This window comes from Haliaeetus albicilla, chromosome W (assembly GCF_947461875.1).
Source record: "Haliaeetus albicilla chromosome W, bHalAlb1.1, whole genome shotgun sequence".
Taxonomy (NCBI): domain Eukaryota; kingdom Metazoa; phylum Chordata; class Aves; order Accipitriformes; family Accipitridae; genus Haliaeetus; species Haliaeetus albicilla.
In genome coordinates, this window is record NC_091515.1 from 32593061 (window position 1) to 32613507 (window position 20447).

Genomic DNA, 20447 nt, shown 5'->3' on the forward strand with positions numbered 1-20447 from the left:
ATTTCATTTCATTCTCATCTCAAGACAGTAGCTCGCGGAGTGCGAGGTAGCCGGGAGAGAAGATGGGGGCAGGTTCCCTGCTCCCTCCTGAGGGGTGTAAGGGATACAGGGAGGGGAGAGAAGAATAAGCAGTCCCCCATCATCCCCGCCTCGGGGGAAAAAAAAAAAGGCAAAATAAAGCCACAACAACCAAACGGAAAAAGGCGGATCTCCCCAGATCGTGCCAAAGTTTATTCCTCTCCCGAGTTACGGCGTTGGAGTTGAGAACAACTGTGCGAGCATCTTGCACTACCAACGCGTGAAGCAGTAAACACACACGTAGGTCTGTAAGGAAAGCAGGGTGGCTCACAGGTCATTCCAGCGCGAGAAGGAAAAAAAATAATAAAGAAAAAAAAGGCAGGAATTTGCTCAGTGCTATGCTGCTGCCTAGAGAGAACAGGTCTAGTGAGGCACCGTAGCGCGGATGCTGTAAGTGCGGGGGGGGAGGGCGGGCATGCTTGGCGAGGGGGCTGGGGAGGGGGGAGCAGATCCGGGCGGGGGGCGATGCCACAGGCACCGGCCATTAAGGGCGGGGGTGGCAGGGGATCGAGAAGAAATCGGTTTTCATGCCCAGCCGCCATATACACGGCGATGAAGATCTTGCTGAATACTCGCATGCTTATTCAGACGGTGGTGTGCTTCGAGCCGCAAGTAGGGCCTTTCTGGTGGGTTAGTTTTGGGATAAAATTGGGTAGTATTCTGACAGGATTTAGTCAGGGGTGGTTTTCGGTGATGCTCTGGTACTTGGATCTAGACTTTCTCAGCACACTGGAAGTTGCTGTGCTTGTACAGTGGTTCGAAAATACTGCATAAGAGCCTAGATGCAAAAAACCCAGAACGATTCAAAAGATCTAGTGTTAATTCATCACTTCTGGGCCTGACTGTCTTTACACAGGATGACAACACTGCTCACTGAAATGGGTTTTTGTATAGTGTGGTGGGTTGACCTTGGTTGGATGCCAGGTGTCCACCAAGCTGCTCTATCACTCCCCCTCCATCAACAAGACAGGGAAAAAATACAACAAAAATCTTGTGGGTCGAGATAAGGACAGAGAGATCACTCAGCAATTACCAACACTGGCAAAACAGACTCAACGTGGGGAAATTAATTTAACTTATTGCCAATTAAACAGAGAGTATGATAATGAGTAATAAGAACAAGTCTTCCCCCCACCCCTCCTTTCTTCCCAGGCTCAACTTCACTCCCAACTCCTCTACCTCCTCCCCCCGCAAAGCGGCACAGGGAGATGGGGAATGGAGGTTGCGGTCAGTTCATCACGCATTGTCTCTGCCGCTCCTTCCTCCTCACTTTAAAAAAAAAAATCCTTTCCTTTGTAAATTATTACAAAAATTTATGAAGACCTGGTATTCCAGCAATAAGAATAAAAATACATACCAGCGTCTACAAGATATTCTTTGTCTTGTAAGAGTAGCAACTACATTGCTACTAAAAATGTTTTTAATCTTCACTTTCCTGAAATTATAGTGTTTTTTTCTTATTACCCAAGTGTAGGAGTCAATTATATGGAACTTAGTGATTGGGCCTGAAAGTAGCTCACGGTCACAAGAGCATTCCAGACGCCTTTAGAAGGCCTTGAACAGAATAAACAAGAAGACAAAAAAAAGAAAGATCCCAATTAGGAAAACACAGGTGCGCATTCCACGATAAAGGGAACTTGGCACAAACAACCTCAATTCAGCAGTTTATCTTGACCAATTAGACTGAGACAAGTTTCGCATGTTTTAGTTGATATAACCAATTATGTCCTATGTTTATGCGCGTGCACAGAGTTAGTATAACCAACTATATCTTATGTTTATACGCGTGTACAGTGTCGATATAACCAATCACATTTTATGCTTGTGTGCGTGGACACTAAATGCTTGCATGTAGCAGCCAATCAAAGCTTCTTAGGAACTTAGAGAATTGTATAAGAATGATCAGCTAGGCTCAATAAACTGGCGACTTTGATCATCATATTGGTGTCCTGTCATCCGTCCCCGCATGGAATTTCGCAACACCCAAGCCCATGAGCTTTCACATCCAAGCTTATCTTTGTCATTAGTTAATTCTGCTAACTTCAGTGGGTTTACTTGGATACATTAGGTTCACCTCATATGTAAGTACCTCCATGATCAAGACATTGTGTGACACATTACCAGGCAATATAACATGTAGATACCTTTTGATTTTTTTTTTCCATTATTAAAAGAGCTAACAAAAAATAGCACATTGACACTTGCATGTGTCTCAGGAGTTCTCAGAAGGCATCTAAATGTTCAGGTTTTCAAAGCTTTTTGTTACCCAAAAGTATTAAGTGAATTTCTCCTGAGGCCACTAAAAAACTAATACTCCCACTTTCACAGCTTTCTGGCCAACATCCTTTTATCTGCTGAAATGAATTTTCATATCTTGCCTACTAAAGGCAAAAATTACTTCTGGTTACACCACTACTATCAGTGGAATTATGCTGGATTTGTGCCAGTGTCAATTAAAGCAGAATCAGGCTCAAGTCCTCAGTTTACAGGATTCTAACACATTTATACCCTGCTGTTTTTCTGTTTAAGAAATTACAGCTTCAATAGCAATCTCTTATTACTTTAATTTCTGTATTACCATGTTTCAGTATTATATATATAATTTCAAATAATATTGTAGTTTACTGTCTCTGTGGGCTTCTATTTAGTGCTGTTTGCTTTTCCTCACAGATTTTCAAGTAAAATGATTTTAGCACAATCTTGTTGCTTTTGTAGAAGTGATATTCTGAAATATAGAAATGCAGTGTAAATATTTATAAGATTCCCTTTATGAGGCAGTCTTATTCTAAGTGCCTTCAAGGGCAACAGCACGTGTATAGGTATGTGGGAACTAGAAGAACAGCTGTGCTAAGAATTCCTCGAAGGAGAGGGCAATGTAACTGCAGCCCTCCTTCATGAGATTTGTTTCAGGGAGAGCTTCTTGTAAGATCAGCTAAATTGTTGCATCTCTGCCCCTGATACATCATTTCTTTTCATTTAACAGGCAAAGCTGTCTGTCCCAGGTTGCTTGGCATTGCAGGTAACATTAATACCCATGTATTTCCTTTTTCCTCTGTTAAGGCCTACAAGTTGGCTTCCATTATACAAGCTTTCATGGGGCTTTATTTGCATTACTATATTTGGATGAAGGAATGTGAGAGACTGAAAGAGTTAATGTCTCAAACATCGTGGTGGGGCAAGTTCTGCTTAGCTATGAACTCTGCCTAGCAAGGAGCCACAGGTGAAAAGAAGCTGATCAGCACCGCACCGGACATCAGCAACAGGAGGGGGAGGGCATGCCGGAGGGTGCACAACTCCCTGTTCTGATAATGCTGTTTTGGATATGCTGAACAGAGCAGCTCACTGTGCATGGTGAAAGATCATGTCTGCAGGGAAGGGGAAGCTACTCCCCAAACGACCCCCAAGCCCAAAGGCTCACAAACTGATCATGACACCTAATTAGCCTAATGAGTTCGAGTACCCACCCAAAGGAGGGGGCAAAGATGATAAAAGGACACAAACTGAAGCCCCATGTGCACAAGCCCACAGGAACTGGACCCCTCGGCTGACTGAACCAACGCTGGATCCAGGGCCAATGAAATCTTTCTCTCTTCCTTTTTCTCCTTCTGTCTTGTTCTCTCTTTCCTTTTCCACAATCCCTACACTTCATCCCTTTAGACATAAACCGTTGACCAAGTCTGGGACTAAGAGCAGATCCAGCCACCCCGGGCTTCTCTCTGAGAAGGAGTCTAGAAAGCAAGGGGGTCTGCTCTGAACCTTGTGACTCAACGGGAGGGCTCTCCTTATTTTCTTCCCTGAACTAATGTATATGGTTACCACGGGTTACTGAGGTAGTCTCATGCCAATTCCTGTTGTGAGAAACCACACCACCTACTGTTATGCCTCCCAAATTCAGTTTACTTCTGTCATGAATAAAATGTTTAACTGATCGTTTGGTGTCATTTCACCTTAATTTAGCCCAAGGGAATTCCAAATTCAATGCAACTCCCTGGTCTGTCCAGTCCAGGTCATGACAAGGAACAAGGGGAATCATATTTTCTTAATACTTCTTGTGTGTTTACAAATAGGTCTCTTTTTTTTTTCCTCTCCTCCTGAAAACCATGGTAGAAATGATGCTAGGATAGTTACTCCTTCATCCCTGCAGTGGATGGTGTCAGATTAGATTATCTGAAGTGTCTTTACATATGCCCTAGAGTTAGTTTGCAGGATAGCAAATCTGGGAATTAAAATATACAAGCTACTGGGTCTGCTATCCCTTAACCTTGGTCTAATATTGAAATATTGCAGCATAGATAGATTACAAATTTTCTGTTGTTCTAATTTAAATAGATTTTGGTTGCATATGACCAATCTTTTACAAGGGCCAAAACCGACTCCGACACATAGAAATACATTGTTGCATATTTGTTAATGCTTCCATTAGAATAGTTTATTTATTTATGGTAAATAAAAGTCTAATCACTGTCCTGGGTTCAGCTGGGATAGAGTTAATTTTTTTACAGGAACCTGGGAGGTGGGGGGCATAGCCGGGGCAGCTGACCTGAACTGGCCAAGGAGCTATTCCATACCATGTGACATCATGCTCAGTATATAAATGGGGAGCGGGCCGGGGGGGGGTGGGCTCTTCTTTTCGGTGGGGGAAGTGGCAGAGCGTCGGGTCCCGGGTGGTGAGCAGTTGCACTGTGCATCACTCTTTTTGTATACTTTTTCATTAGTACCGTTGTTGTTGTTGCAATTTCTTTGTGTTGTCCCAGTAAACTGCCTTTATCTCAACCCTCAAGGTTCCAGGTTTGTTTTTTTTTTTCTCTCCTCCGTCTTCCCCCCATCCCACCGGAGGGGGGCGGGAGGAGTGAGCGAGCGGCCGCGTGGTCCTTTGTTACCGGCTGGGCTGAAACCACGACAATCACACAGTACTGTTACAAATATTCTGATAAGTTAAAATTTTATATAGGCTGGGTTTGATCAAAAGGTAAAGATTGTAGAATATAGGGGTTTGAAGCTCGCAATGTAGTCATCGAAACTTAGGAACATACATACAAAACGTGCTGTATACAGTCATAAGAAAGTAAGTATTGTCTAAAATTAGTTAACCATAGAAACTTGGACCGATTTGTTAGTTTGTAGTGTTTTGTCCTAAGAAACTAAGAGAGATCGTTATGGACCTTAGTTCTGTTGCTTAGAAACCCCACTTTGATCAAGATTCCAATTAGTAGAATTAAGTAAGATTAACCAATGAAGGTTTTAGTATAAGAATATTGATAAGGTGGTGTGACTGAGGGCCAATCACTAGAAACGTTAAATTCAAGAATTAACATTGAATGTACTTTTATGTAAATCTAATACATGATGGCAAAAATCATACTGCGCAGAATCACATAAGAGAGGTCAACTATCGGACAAAGTGAGGAAGACTATGGAAGACCCCCAGAGGGCTTCTGAAGACCACCAGAGACTTCACCACGCCTGCGTAAAGGGACATTTACATATGCTAATGATTTATCAGACAGTTGATGATTATGTATGACATTTCCCAGAAATTTAGTGACTATGTATAACAGGTGTGTATTTAACCTGCATGATTAAACTAGACAGGTGCACACACTAGGTGGAGTGATCCCCTGTGTGCCCAGCACTGCAATAAAGAAGTGCCTGCTTCTTAACTTCTCATTGCTGTTAAGGAGTTTTATTCCGGATTTCGGCAACAGTACTACCTGTAGAGGATTTATATGGTCTGTGTCTGTACTAGTAAATAAAATGGAATATTCCCAAGCATTGGAATATGACTGCCTACACAGCGATTCAAAGAATCTAACTCAATAGCTTGATTAACTATTAAGTAGGTATTCTTTATTGGCAGCGCTGGATGCACGGGGGATTGCTCCACCTATCGTGCACACCGTCAGGCCTAATTGTGCAGGTTAAGTACATGTTCTACATACATATTCACTAGATTTCTGAGAAATATTATACATATTCATTAGTTTTTCTGGGAAACTATTAGCATATGCAAATGTCCTTTACGCAGGTACATTGAAGGTCTCTGGTTGTCTTCAGGAGTCCTCTGGCGGTCTTCCGTAGTCTTCCTCACTTGTCCACTACTTGACCCTCCTCAGGTGATTCTGCATAGTATGGTCCTTTACATGTTTTGATACATCTTATCCTAAAGAATGCACGTTAGTACCTAAAAAAATGCTTGTTAGTGCTCTTATTATCTAAGTTTTCATTAGTGATGTAAAACCATATGGCTAATTTAAGCTAAATTATCTACAAGGATGAGAACAAAGGCAGGAGTTCTTATCTTTTCTGGCCCTATCTATTCAAGCAAGGCCTCTGCTTGTGCCTTCTCAACAAGATCGTAAATTCATCAAATGTTTAATTAAGTTTTTGTGATTGCTCATGGCTCCTTCTTGCTCATCACTCCCAAGTACCAGTCTCTGACAGGCTTAATCCTTGGCAAACACCAGTCCTTGGTATGTAAAGTTTCAGAGAGATAATCAAGAAGAGCTAGATCATTAAGCAATAAGCAGTTCGTTCTCTATATCAACAGTTAAATCTAGTACAGTCCAGTTCATAGCACCCTTTTCTGCTACGCCTACAAACATTCCACCAGACAATTCCCAGGAGCTATTCAACAGTTGAGACAATGCAGGGACCCTTCCCAATTGGTAGTTTGCATGCAGCCATCCTGTTTTGGAGCCCAAGAGAGTTTCCTTATAGAGTTGCATGCTATTCTATCATTTGTCTTCAGAACCCAAAAAAGTTCATGCGTGCACTTAATTTACTAATGTAGATATAGTCACTGATTGCTGTTATTTAACTAACAGTGACAGGTACTTGAAGTCCTTCATACATCCAGTTCTTACTGAAGAGACTTTGGGATCCAAAGCCATATCTTACAGCATAATAGTGACGTGCGGAAAACAGACTCCACAATCAGTGAGATTGTAAAGTAGGTATGTTCATTCAGCGCTGGGCGGCACGGGGGGTAGTCCCACCAAAGTCGTGCGCGCCCGACTCGGCAGTTCGCCTCAAGTTTATACAGTCAGGTATTACATATTCACAATAAGCCTATACATATGCATGACCTATCCTCGCTTCATATTAAAATTTGCTCCGAGAGGTCATTTCCATAGTCCCCTCCCAACTGCGCCTGCGCAGGGCCTCTTTATGGTGGTCGTCTGGTGGTCACAGAGATGAAGATAGATGACTCCTCTTCGTCACCGCTAGTAACCTTTTTCCTTGCGCAGGCTCAGTGATTTCTTGGTATTCACCCAAGCCGCAAGACCAGTCTTAGCTGGCTCTTGGGGCCTGCTCCTGCTTCTTATCAAGGACTGTCTTTACCTCATTGGCTGGTTCTTGGGACCAGCTCTTCTTATCAAGGACTGTCTCTACCTCAGCTAATTTCAACAATGTAAGCACTAAACATCATCTTTCACCCCCCTTTATTATGTCTACTGAGATTCTTTTGACTCCCCTTGTCTCAGTCCCCCCTTTTCTAGAAAATAGTAAATTCTTTTACTATATTTAATCCTAGTACTTCTAATACATTATTTCCCTATCTAGCATCCTCTCAAAGTATTTGTTGGTCTCCAGTTTTCGTCGTAACTGATTCTTTTTCCATTCACTGTAAGAGTCTCCTGTACTCTTACAGCACAAAAGGCCACATCGAACCACTATGCAAAGGACCACAGACAAGAGAATGATGATTATTATAGTGACAAACAAATGCTTTAACCATGTTAAATTTGGCAACCAGGAGGTTAGTTTTTCTAATATGCCTGTCAAGCCCCAAGAAGTGTCATCTTGGGAAACTTCATGTAGTATTTTAGTCTTTTCCCATATCTCCTCAAGATCTGTTTCAATTCGTTGATTTTGATTGATATAGGTACAGCAAGTTTGGTTTATAACTACACATAAGCCCCCTTCTTTTGCTAAAAGCATGTCCAATCCCATTCTATTTTAGAGTACTACTTTACTTAGGGATTGTATTTCCAGTTGCAGCCCTCGAATTGCATCAATTGTAGCACGTTCTATAATCTCTAATGTAGCAGATATATTCACGATAGCTTTCTCCAACTCGCTTACCCCTAAAGAGGGAATTAACCATCGGACAAAACTATGGTACCCAGTACCTCGAATAACTAGTGGGTTTTCAGCCCATTTTACACGGAGCCAAGGTGTTCTCAAAAACCCTCGGGGAGGCGAAGCTCCCTCGAATATACTGGTCTGAGGTGCAAGGTACCCTCGAACACAGTGTCCCTTCCAGTTCTGGGGTAAACTCTTTCTGGCCCTACCATCCCCACAGAGCCACCAGTATCCGGGCCCCGTGTTGCATCTTGGACCGGGATGTGTCTCCCTTCTGTCTTGTTCTTGCCCCTTCTTTCCTGGCCCCCCCTTTGGTTTCCGGATATAATAGAAACTGATACTTAAGTTTAGTCCAAGGTGCTCTAATTTTCCTTTATCAAAAGTTCCCAGATTTTCCGCAAGGCTACAATTATCCATGTCTCCCCAAATATTATCGGTAATATTTAAGCAACGGCCAGTAATTAAGATCTCTTTAGGGTTGGGCACCTCCAGATCAAAGTTGGGTCCCTGCTGGGTATTTCCCTTTCCATGAGGGCATGATCCATTCCTGTCTGGCCCATCTTCAATAAGAGATGTCCAATTTGTGGTTGGGATTCCTAAAAAGGGGAGCTCCATGTTCCCCTGAGGAAGGGGATTACATACCCAACAATCTGATAAATTTAGTACTTTCGAGATACTCTCTGTCATATTTAAATAAGTATTTCGATCCCAAGCCTGCCCCTTGGACAAGGTCCAACTCAGAAACATAACAATCAATGTCTCACAAATTTGAGCTTCAAAGGTCCTTTTTCCTGTGAAGTCCATTGTCCTTTGGGTGCCTTCTTCACCCTAGTGTGATGGATCCAGGCGTTCTGTTCCTTGATCTTAATCGCGGTGAAGGAGGTAAGTAGTACTTGAAAGGGTCCTTCCCACTGCGGCTCCAGAGTTTTTTCTGTAAGAGACTTTATATACACATAATCCCCTGGTTGTATATTATGCACAGGCCCATCCAAACCTCTCCCTCGAGTCCCTACCACATGCTTCCTGATTTTATTAAGTTGCTTACCTAATGCCACCATGTAAGAAGTCATAATTTCATCCCCCGCTTGTACAGACACCCCTCTCTGTATCCCATAGGGTTGTCCATACAGGATTTCAAAGGGGCTCAGTCCTTCTTTCGCCTTTGGTCTTGTTCGTATACGCAGAAGGGCTAAAGGGAGAGACTGAGGCCATGTCAGATTTGCTTCTTGTCCTAATTTCACAATTTGCTGTTTGATTAAGTGGTTCATTTTTTCCACTTGACCACTCGACTGGGGGTGATATGGAGTATGAAGCTGCCAATCTATACCCAAGTGGCGGCTAATTTGTTGTACTATTTTTGAGACAAAATGTGGTCCTCTGTCAGAGGATATGGTTGCTGGAACCCCAAAACGTGGTATTATCTCTTGTACCAGTATTTTAGTTACCTCCCGAGCTTTAGCCGTTCTTGTTGGGAATGCTTCTGGCCAACCTGAAAAGGTATCAGTTAATACCAGTAAATATCGATACCCCCCTTTTCTTGGAAGTTCCGTGAAATCAATTTGCCATTGTTGTCCAGGCCCATTGCCTTTTCCAATCTGGCCCATTTCCAGCTTGGGGGTATTCTTAGGATTAGTCTGGAGGCAAAAATCACACTGTTGTGTCACCTGTCTCACCGTGGTGTATAAATTTCTAGCCACAATTTCTCTTATCAAATGATTATACAGAGCTTCTGTTCCCCAATGTCTTTTCCTATGTTCCTCCCGTATCAAATGCCATAATAAGCAAGAGGGAACGATTAGCTTTCCCTGTGGGGTATGAGCCCACCCCTCTTCATTATATGACCCTTCTAAATCTGTAATGAGCTTTTGGTCTTCCTTAGTGTATTCTGGCTTACCTTCTAGGGAGATTTGTCTATCAGGAATTAAGGCCCCTTCTATTTTTACCTTTGTTTTGGCCACTTGTCTTGCCTCTCTGTCTGCCAGTTCATTCCCTTTTTCCAGATCTGAGCTCACTTTCTGGTGTGCCTTAATATGCATAATTGCTACTTTCTTAGGGAGCTGGACAGCTTCCAGTAACTTCAGAATTTCTTCTGCGTGTTTGATATTTTTCCCTTGAGAACTCAATAGTCCTCTCTCCTTCCAAATTGCTCCATGTGCGTGTACAACTCCAAAGGCATATTTTGAGTCTGTATAAATGTTCACAACTTTGTCCTGGGCCAATTCCAGGGCGCGGGTTAGAGCAATTATTTCTGCCTTCTGTGCGGAGGTGTTCATGGGTAAAGCCCCTGATTCTATTACCTCTTGGCTGGTGGTGACAGCATATCCCGCATGTCGATTACCATTTAGGACGTAACTGCTTCCGTCTGTGAACCAGGTTTCTCCGTTTTCCATGGGGCTGTCTTTCAGGTCTGGGCGACTGGCATATGTTGCTTCGATGGTTTCCAAACAGTCATGATGTACCGGTTCTCCTGTGTTCCCGCTGAGAAAAGAAGCTGGGTTGACAATGTTAGTGACTATAATCTCCACGTCATCCTGCTCTACCAATATAGCATGGTATCTCAGGAATCTTTGTGGAGAGAGCCAGTGTCCACCTTTTGCTTCAAGTACTGCTGATACTGTGTGAGACACCAGAACAGTCATTTTCTGGCCCAGAGTAAACTTTCGGGCTTCCTGTATATTCAGTATCACAGCCGCAACCGCCCGCAGGCATCCAGGCCAACCTTTTGCAGTCGTGTCTAACTGCTTAGAGAGGTAGCAACTGCCCGTCGATATGGGCCCAGGTTTTGTGCTAATATTCCCAGGGCAATGCCCTGCTTCTCGTGGGAGTAAAGAAGAAACGGCTTACTCACATCTGGGAGTCCTAAGGCCGGGGCCGACATCAAAGCCTTTTTCAGTAGCTCAAAGGCTCGTTCAGTCTCCTTATTCCACTCAAGGTGTTTCTGCTCAGTGGCTGTCAATGCATACAGTGGTTTAACGAGCAATCCATAATTATAGATCCACAATCGGCACCACCCTGTCATTCCCAGAAAAGTCCGTAACTCTTTTACTGTCTGAGGTCTACGAGTTTGACATATTGCCTCTTTACGGGCCTGTCCCAAAGTTCTTTGTCCCGCACTAATTTCATAGCCCAAATAATTCACTTTGCGTTGCATTACCTGTGCCTTTTTCTTGGATACCCGGTACCCCTGGAGTCCCAGGAAATTCAACAGACTCACCGTCCATGTCATACAATCTTTCTCTGTTTTAGTGGCGATCAGGATATCATCCACATACTGCAACAGCTTCCCCTCCTCAGACGGGGCTTCCCAGGACTCTAAGTCTTTCGCAAGCTGATTGCCAAAAATGGTAGGACTATTCTTAAATCCTTGTGGCAACACCGTCCAAGTGAGCTGGGTCTTTCGACCACTCTTGGGGTTTTCCCATTCAAATGCAAATAATTTTTGGCTGGCTTCATGGAGAGGGAGGCAAAAGAAAGCATCCTTCAAATCTAAAACAGTAAACCAAGTCAATTCAGGTGTTAATACGGTCAACAGGGTATATGGGTTCGCCACTACCGGGTAAAGATCTTCAGTTATCTTATTCACCGCCCGTAAGTCTTGGACCACCCGATATGACCCATCGGGCTTCCGAACAGGTAATATAGGGGTATTGAATTCAGACTCACACTCTTTTAATAATCCCAACTGCAAAAATTTTTCTATCACCGGCCGGATTCCTTCTCTGTCTTCCTTCTTTAGGGGATATTGTTTAATTCTTACTGGCTTTTGGCCTTCCTTGATCCTAACTTCAACAGGTGGAGCACTTTTCACTCTTCCAGGTGCATCGGTAGCCCATACCCCTGGGTACACTTGGTTTAAGATGTCCTCGTTAATATTTCCTTCTAGGGGGAGACTGGTTAAAGTTAGGCTCAATATTTGAATATATTGCTGATCTTTTACCTCCAGAGTAATTTCTCCCTTTTTGAATACAATTTTTGCTCCCAATTGTTCCAACAAGTCCCTTCCCAAAAGTGCCTTTGGGGAGTTGGGCATATATAAAAATTTATGAATGCCCCACTGTTTTCCTGATTTATATTCTAAAGGTTTACAAAAATATGCCTTTTCACTTTGGCCAGTTGCTCCTTTCACCATGACATAATCATCTCCCAGGGGCATCAAAGCTTGATTCAAAACCGAGTATGTTGCTCCTGTATCTACCAAAAATTCTACCTCTTGTTGTGTTTTCCCTAGCTTAATTATAACCAGTGGATCCGCTAGGGTAGATTCCCCAGGTTCCCATCAGTCTCCCTTCACAGGGGCTACCGTTCTTCCTGTTTGAACCCTCTCATCCTCCTTGTTCCTTGGGCATTCCCTTTTCCAATGACCAAATTTCTTACACAAAGCACATTGATCCTTGCCCAGTCGGGACAAGTCTCGTCTAGGCCCTCTTCCTCTTTCTTCCTGAATAACAGCCATTAATTTCCTTTGCCCTTGCCTATATCCTTCTTCTCTGTTACTAAATACCCTCCATGCTTCGTCCAACAATATTTCTAAATTCCTACCCTCTGTAGGGCGTAATTTCTGAAGTTTGCGCCTTATATCCCCTGTAGACTGACCCAAAAACAGGGAGACTAATTGTTGTATTCCTACCTCTGACCCAGGATCCAGCGGTGTGTTGCGGCGCATTACATCCCTCAGTCAATCCAGGAATTCGGATGGAGACTCGGAAGGACTCTGTTTGACTGCATATAAAGCTGACCAATTTATAGTTTTGGGGATCGCTCTCTCCATTCCTTTCATAATCCACTCCTGATACCCCTGCAATCTTTCCATATGTGCAGATCTATTAGCATCCCACTTTGGGTCTTGGAGAGGGAAATATTCCTTAATGTCCCCTCCTGTAATCTTATAATGATCTTCAGCAAGGTTTCCTGCTGTTTTTAAAATCAGCTGTTTCTCTGTCTCAGTCATATATTCCAATAATAGCTGTATATCCTTCCAATCAGGGTTATGCTGTTTCACAATAAATTGGAAATGCTTAGCTACAGTTATCGGATCTCTCCTATAATCTTTTGCAACCTTTTTCCATTCCCCTAGGTCAGCAGTAGAAAAGGGTACTTTGATTAGCATCGTCCCACCCTCTGGCCCCACCGCCTCTCGGAGAGGTACTTGTAAAGCTGTTGAGGCAATTTTCTTCCTAGTACGGGAGGATACAGGACTGCTCGGGGGGGTCGGAGTTCTATTCGAGTCTGCATCCTGTTCCTGTGGTCGAGGGGGAGGCTTAAACAAATCAGTTAGATCTTGTTCTGGTGCCTGATGAATTTTATTTGTCTTTGTACATCTTTGTCCAATACTACATGCCGAACAACACCGCCTCAGTTTACCTCTAAGCTCCTTGTTGTTCTCTCGCTCAAGTGCAAGCACCATGGGGTCCTGTGGGGGTACCATTCCACAGTCCCTTTGCCACTCCGGATGATTTCGGAGGGTGAAAAACATGTCTGCATATGAAACCTCATCCCATTTTCCTTCTCTCCTTAAAAACAACAGTAGTTGTAATAGAGTATTATAATACTAGTGATCCATTAAGTGGCCACTTAGCATCACTTTCCAACTTATACAACGGCCACCACTGATTGCAGTATTTAATAAGGTTCTTTTTACTTTCCGTACCTCCGGTCCCAACAATATCTTTCCAGTGGGCAATTACACAACCCAGAGGACTTTTCCTCAATATTCCTCCTTGATTGTTTCCCATTTTATAACTCCTCCTAATGATTCTTAAGTTTGATCTTAGCTTCTCCTTTTAATAAGCTTCCATGCAAATTGTTTCTTACACTTCTTTTACAGTCTTTCCCAGTTTTCCTCCCACACGTCCCAAATTTCTGGAATTAAATTTTCCTTTACACACCAATCTCACTATTTTGGATTCTTAGTGAGCTCTTTCCCAATCATAAAGGTGTGGAATTTGGAGAAAACACTCAAGGCAGTCTCGTTTCTGTCTGCTAGATGTACAGTACCAGCTTCTCCCACAAGATTTACACTTCAACAAAACCCAAGCCAGACGCTAATTATTATATAGTCCAGTTGCAAGCCCACATACAAAGCAAGAAATGACCCCTATTAATACGTAAAGACATTCAGACATTAACAAACATACATACACCTATAAATTTCAACATATCATTTCCACACACCCACACAAAATCTTTAACATAAATTTCCAAACATTCACATCATACAAGCATCGCTCCAGTTGACAACCTTCAGCAGCTGCAAAAAATAAACCAAGCGCAATTGCGAGGGGGTCCACTTACCCCATAAACCAAGCGCAATTGCGAGGGGGTGCACTTACCCTTCTCCTGCCTCTTATATACCAGTCATCGACAGGTCTGTCCTGGCTCCCAATACTGGGATGCAGCAGTCACCCCGGATTTGCTCGATCTACCCCCAAGATCGCTAGCGGCCGCTCTATCGGTCAGCAAATCCCCCATACAGGGTACCCTCCTCCCTTACAGGGACTATGCTGCACGCCAGACGTCTCTGTGCGATTTACCAGCTGCCCCGGCCCGTACTTTTACAGGCTCCCCTTGTAAAACATACCGTTTGGTCCGCGGCTTCAGGAGGTTGTTTGCTCCCGCGGTGAGCGGCTGGCAGCGGAGGCTCCTCCGAGGAAAGTGCTCGGGGCGCGCCGAGGGGCGTCCGCTCCGCAGTCGGTCCCTCAGCCGAGCAGAGAGTCTCCTGGCTGGCTCGCCAAAACTGACGTTTGGAAAACAGACTCCACAATCAGTGAGACTGTAAAGTAGGTATGTTCATTCAGCGCTGGGCGGCACGGGGGGTAGTCCCACCAAAGTTGTGCGCGCCCGACTCGGCAGTTCGCCTCAAGTTTATACAGTCAGGTATTACATATTCACAATACGCCTATACATATGCATGACCTATCCCCGCTTCATATTAAAATTTGCTCCGAGAGGTCATTTCCATAGTCCCCTCCCAACTGCGCCTGCGCAGGGCCTCTTTATGGTGGTCGTCTGGTGGTCGCAGAGATGAAGATAGATGACTCCTCTTCGTCACCGCTAGTAACCTTTTTCCTTGCGCAGGCTCAGTGATTTCTTGGTATTCACCCAAGCCGCAAGACCAGTCTTAGCTGGCTCTTGGGGCCTGCTCCTGCTTCTTATCAAGGACTGTCTTTACCTCATTGGCTGGTTCTTGGGACCAGCTCTTCTTATCAAGGACTGTCTCTACCTCAGCTAATTTCAACAATGTAAGCACTAAACATCATCTTTCACCCCCCTTTATTATGTCTACTGAGATTCTTTTGACTCCCCTTGTCTCAATAGTGGGTGAATTCCAGTGTATCATGGTTTAAGACCAGCTGGTAACAAAGCACCACAAAGCTGCTCCCTCACTCCTCCCCCCCGGCCCCAGTGGGATGAGGAGGAGAAAATATAAAGAAGTGTTCCTGGGTCAAGACAAGGACAGGGAGGGATCACTCATCAATTACGGTCACAGGCAAAAGACAGGCTCAACTTGGGGAAGAAACAAAATCAATTTAATTTACTACAAATCAAATCAAAACAAGGATAATGAGAAGTAAAACCAAATCTTAGAACACCTTCCCCCCACCCCTCCCTCCTTCCCGGCTCAACTCCACTCCTGGTCTTTTCTACCTCCTCCCCCTAGTGGCGCAGGGAGATGGCAAATGGGGGTTGGGGTCAATTTGTCACACATTGTCTCTGCTGCTCCTTCCACCTCAGGGGGAGGACTCCTCACTCTTCCCCTGCTCCAGCATGGGGTTCCTCCCATGGGAGACAGTCCTTCACGAACTTCTCTGGCATGGGTCCTTTCTGCAGGCCAATCTTCAGGCATAGGCTCCTCCAGCACGGGCTTTCTCATAGAGTCACAGCCATCTTTGGGGGCATCCAACTGCTCCAGCGTGGGGTCCTCCACGGGCTGCAGGTGGGCATTTGCTCCACCATTCACCTCCATGGGCTGCAGGGGGACAGCCTGCCGTCTCACCATGGGCTGCAGGGGAATCACCTCCTCAGGCACCCCTCCTCCTCCTCCCCCTCCTTCTTCACTGACCTTGGTATCTGCATAGGTGTTTCTCTCACATTCCAATCTCCTCCTCCACTGCAGGTTCCCCTTCTTAAATATGTTATCGCAGAGGTGCTACCACCTTTGCTGATTGGGTTGGCCTTGGCCAGAGGTAGGTCCGACTTGGAGCCAGGGAAGCTTCTAGAAGCTTCTCACAGGAGCCACCCCTGCAGCCCCCTCCCCTGCTACCAAAACCCCACCACACAAACCCAAAACACAGTGGCACTGAGCACCTTTGAACTACATTACCTAATCAAAGACCCTTACAGTATGCAGCACTCATATGCAGCTGGGACTGATATTATTGCCTCAAGCCTTCAAAAGACTGATTAACAAATAAGAAGGTGGTGACAGTTTAAAGAAAAAACCCTAAACCATGAGAAGTGTGGTATGTTTGCTATTCAAGGACTGTTTAGATTATGTGTACTCAAGGTAAAGCTTATCTAGTTTAAGATTCTGCTTAGAACAGAGGATGCTTAAAGATTCACAGACTTGCTAATTAAGGACATAATCCTCCTTCAGCATTGAGAAACCAGGGGTTGGCAAGAGAAACAAAGACCCTGGTGTCCTCAGATGATGCATGACCATAAAAGGACAAAAGGAGTAGGGGTATTCTTCCCCAAATGACCACCAGAGACCCCCACGCAGGCGTAGAAGACTCTGGGATGATTGCTCAAGAGAACATGTCATGCTTGTTCAACATAATGAATATGCAATAGTTAGGTGGAACATATGTATTAGATAGGCATGGTGTTTTAACTGTAGTGTATACGTATGGACTGATGTGGGGGGTTGACCCATGCCCACCAAAGCCATTCTATCACTCCCCCCTCCTCAGCTGGACAGGGGAGAGAAAATATAACAAAGGGCTTGTTGGTCAAGATAAGGACAGGAGAGATCACTCACCAATTACCATCACAGGCAAAACAGACTCAGCTTGGGGAAAATTAACTCAATTTATTACCAATCAACCAGAGTAGGGTAATGAGAAATAAAACCAAATCTCAGAAGACCTTCCCTCCACCCCTCCCTTCTTCCCAGGCACAACTTCACTCCCAGATTCTATACCTACCCCCCGCAGCGGCACAGGGGAATGGGGTTTATGGTCAGTTCATCACGTGTTATCTCTGCCGCTTCATCCTCCTCAGGGGCAGGACTCCTCACACTCTTCCCCTGCTCCAGCGTGGGGTCCCTCCCATGGGAGACAGTCCTCCACAAACTTCTCCAACGTGGGTCCTTCCCACAGGCTACAGTTCTTCACGAACTGCTCCAGCGTGGGTCCCTTCCACGGCGTGCAGCCCTTCAGGAGCACACTGCTCCAGCGTGGATCCCCACGGAGTCACAAGTCCTGCTAGAAAACCTGCTCTGTGTGGGCTCCTCTCTCCACAGATCCTGCCAGGAACCTGCTCCAGTGCAGGCTTCCCATGGGGTCACAGCCTCCTTCAGGCACCCACCTGCTCTGGCGTGGGGTCCTCCACAGGCTGCAGGGGGACAGCCTGCCTCACCATGGTCTTCACCATGGGCTGCAGGGGAATCTCTGCTCTGGTGCCTGGAGCACCTCCTCCCCCTCCTTCTTCACTGACCTTGGTGTCTGCAGGGTTGTTTCTCTTACATGTTCTCACTCCTCTCTCCAGCTGCCGTTTCTGTGCCCACCGCAGCTTTTTTCCCCTTCTTAAATACATTATCACAGAGGCGCTACCACTGTCACTGAGTGGCTTGGCCTTGGCCAGTGGCGGGTCCGTCTTAGAGCTGGCTGACATTGGCTTTGTCAGACATAGGGGAAGCTTCCAGCAGCTTCTCATTGAAGCCACCCCTGTAACCCCCCCACTACCAAAACCTTGCCACACAAACCCAATACAACTGAAAACCTCAGTAGGTGTGCTCAATTTGTGGAAATCTTCCACCTTGCACCCTACGCGGAATAAAGCAATGTCTCCTCTCAAAACATACTTTGTGTATTTTGGGAGTTACTTTCTGATCAGGTAATAATATGACCATAAGAATGGTGGCATGTTACAGGGAACTGAATACATGATTAAGAACTCATGAGTTTTCAGGCTGGATTTGTCAATTATTTGCATGGCTTTGAGCAAGTCATTTGTACAAGGTTAGACTTTCTCCATCAATAAAGTAAGAACAAGCTATTTCACAGATATGTCACAGCATAAATTAGGTTTTTTACAACATTTTTAAACTGTTAAGCATTAATGCTTATTACTATGGAAAGTCACATGTAAAATGAATAACCCAGTATTTCAATGACATGTTTTTTGTAGAGAAGATGTTATTCAGATCATGGTTATAAACACTATGTAACCTTCACCTTTATTCCTTATTTCAGCACAAATCCTGCTTCTCCCCTCTACCTGAGCATAGATTATTTCCACTTTTCCAAAGATGTTATCTACTCTCAGAAATAAAAAGCAACAAGAGGATTTTCAATCTTTCTGTTGCAGGATGGAGTGATAAGAAAACAGGCTCACCATAAAAAAAACCCCAGAATGCTCCAACTATTCCAGCTCTTCCCCTCATTGTATTCCCACAGCTATACAATATAGTTACAGAGTCAGTGCTAATTCTTCCTACCTAGGTAGCTGTTGTAACTCCATAGGAGGCCACATGTATTGTTGGGGAGGTGGAAAGGAGAACAGAATCAGGGCAAGAACCTGAATAATGATATTTTTATTTCCCGCAACTTAAACTCTTTGTCATGGTCTAACTCCAGCCAGCAAGGAAACACCACACGGCCACTGGCTCACTCCCCACCCCCTGGTGGGATGGGGGAAAGAATCAGAAGGGTAAAAGTAAGAAAACTCAAACTTGTGGGTTGAGATAAGAACAGTTTAATAATTGAAATAAAATAATAATAATAATAAATTGCAATGAAAAGGAAAATAACACAAAAGAGAGAAATAAAACCCCAAAAAAACAAGTGATGCAAATGAAAAACAATTGCTCACCACAAACTGACCGATGCCCAGCCTGTTCTGCAGCAGCAGCCCCCCAGCCAGCTTTCCCCCTAGTTTATATGCTGAGCATGACATCATATGATATGGAATATCCCTTTGGCCAGTTTGGGTCAGCTGCCCTGGCTGTATCCCCTCCCAGCTTCTTGTGCACCCCGCAGCCTTCTTGCTGGCTGAGCATGAGAAGCTGAAAAATCCTTGACGTTACTTAGCAACAACTGAAAACATCAGTGTGTTATCAACATTATTCTCATACTAAATCCAAAACACAGTATATACCATCTGGATGACTTTCACCTCTGCAAACTGACTCGATTCACCTTCTCCTTCAGCAGTTTCTGTGACTTGTCATATTAGGACTCCATACAGCAGCCTTCCACCTCCAATGCTTTCCCACAATGCAACAGGATCCATCAGTGAACAGGGCATATTGCCTCTCATTTTCTGGCAGTTTATTATACAGCGGGGCCTCTTCAGCACTTGTCACCTCCTCCTCTGGCGACATTCCAAAAGCTTTGCCTTTTGGCCAGTCCGTGATCACTTCCAAAATTCCTGGGCGACTGGGGTTTCCTATGCAAGCTCGTTGTGTGATCAGTGCAATCCACTTACTCCATGTGGCATCAGTTGCATGATGTGTAGAGGAGACCCTCCCTTTGAACATCCAGCCCAGCACTGGCAGTTGGGGTGCTAAGAGGAGCTGTGCTTCAGTACCAACCACTTCAAAGGCGGCTCGAACTCCTTCATATGCTGCCAATATCTCTTTTTCAGTTGGAGTATTGCGGGCCTTGGATCCTCTGTATCCCCAACTCCAAAACCCCAGGGGTCAGCCTCGGGTCTCCCCTGGTGCTTTCTGCCAGAGGCTCCAGGTAGGGCTATTCTCTCCAGCTGCGGTATAGAGCACATCTTTAACATCTTGTCCTGCCTGGACTGGTCCAAGGGCTACTGCATGAACTATTTCCCATTTAATTTGTTCAAAGTCTTGTTGTTGCTCAGGGCCAAACTTAAAATTGTTCTTCTTCCAGGTCACTTGATAGGGCTTACAATCAGACTGTAATTTGGAATATGCAGCCTCCAAAAACCCACAACGCCTAAGAAAGATTGTGTTTCCTTTTTGCTAGGCAGGGGAGACATAGCTGCTATTTTGTTGATCACGTCCATTGGGATCTGACGATGCCCATCTTGCCATTTTATTCCTAGAAACTGGATCTCCCGTGCAGGTCCCTTGACCTTACTTTCTTTTATGGCAA

The 20447-nt window shown here is 44.6% G+C and overlaps 1 pseudogene; it reads right to left on the bottom strand.

Moving 5' to 3' along the window:
* Window positions 1-7435: 7435 nt before the first annotated feature.
* LOC138683402 (endogenous retrovirus group V member 2 Env polyprotein-like) lies at window positions 7436-8778 on the bottom strand (annotated as a pseudogene).
* Window positions 8779-20447: the final 11669 nt, after the last annotated feature.